This window comes from Phacochoerus africanus, chromosome X, assembly GCF_016906955.1.
Source record: "Phacochoerus africanus isolate WHEZ1 chromosome X, ROS_Pafr_v1, whole genome shotgun sequence".
Taxonomy (NCBI): domain Eukaryota; kingdom Metazoa; phylum Chordata; class Mammalia; order Artiodactyla; family Suidae; genus Phacochoerus; species Phacochoerus africanus.
Window position 1 is genome coordinate 115,703,137 of NC_062560.1, and position 733 is coordinate 115,703,869.

A 733-nucleotide genomic window follows, 5' to 3' on the forward strand; every position below is an offset into this window, starting at 1 on the left:
TTTTTTTTTTTTTTAAGGGAGAACTACTTTGAGTAGTAAAAAAACTCCATTTATAACATAATAAATAAACCATCTATCAACTTCCTCACAGTCTGAAGAATAGAACTTCTGCTTCATTAGAATTTTCATTTCACCTTAAATATTCTAAAATCCATCCATGTCAACTTTGGAGTTTGAATCTTGCCTGATGCTATGAAATACGGCAAACCTTTTTTGATGGTCAAATTCCTAATTTTTGCTGTTCAGCCATTTTTCTTGCTCTTACTCTCTGATTCCATACATTCCAGAGTATCCAATGGATATGGAATAAACTTCCAAGATGAAGGGAAACTTCTTACTTATCGTTTGCCTGAAATCTTGCCTTACGTTCATTTGTTTAAACAAAAAAATATGCTCCAAAAATGCCCACAAGTTCAGCTACTAAAACCCCTTTAAAGATCTGCTTTGCTAGTGGTTCCACAGTGCAGGCCATCCTGAGGCAAGTACACGTGGGCCTCTACTCAACGCAATATTCTTTCCTTTAAAAAATTTTTTTTTTGTTTTTGTCTTTTTAGGACTGCAACCAAGGCTTATGGAGGTTCCCAGGCTAAGGGTCGAATCAGAGCTACAGCTGCCGGCCTACGCCACACCAGCTCCTAGCCGTGTCTGCGACCTGCACCACAGCTCACGACAACACTGGATCCTTAACCCACTGAGTGAGGCCGGGGTTCAACGAATCTGCATCCTCATGGAT

The 733-nt window shown here is 39.7% G+C and overlaps 1 pseudogene; it reads right to left on the reverse strand.

Annotated features, from left to right (window-relative positions):
• Positions 1-228: 228 nt before the first annotated feature.
• On the reverse strand, positions 229-472 carry LOC125118530 (protein CEBPZOS-like; annotated as a pseudogene).
• Positions 473-733: the final 261 nt, after the last annotated feature.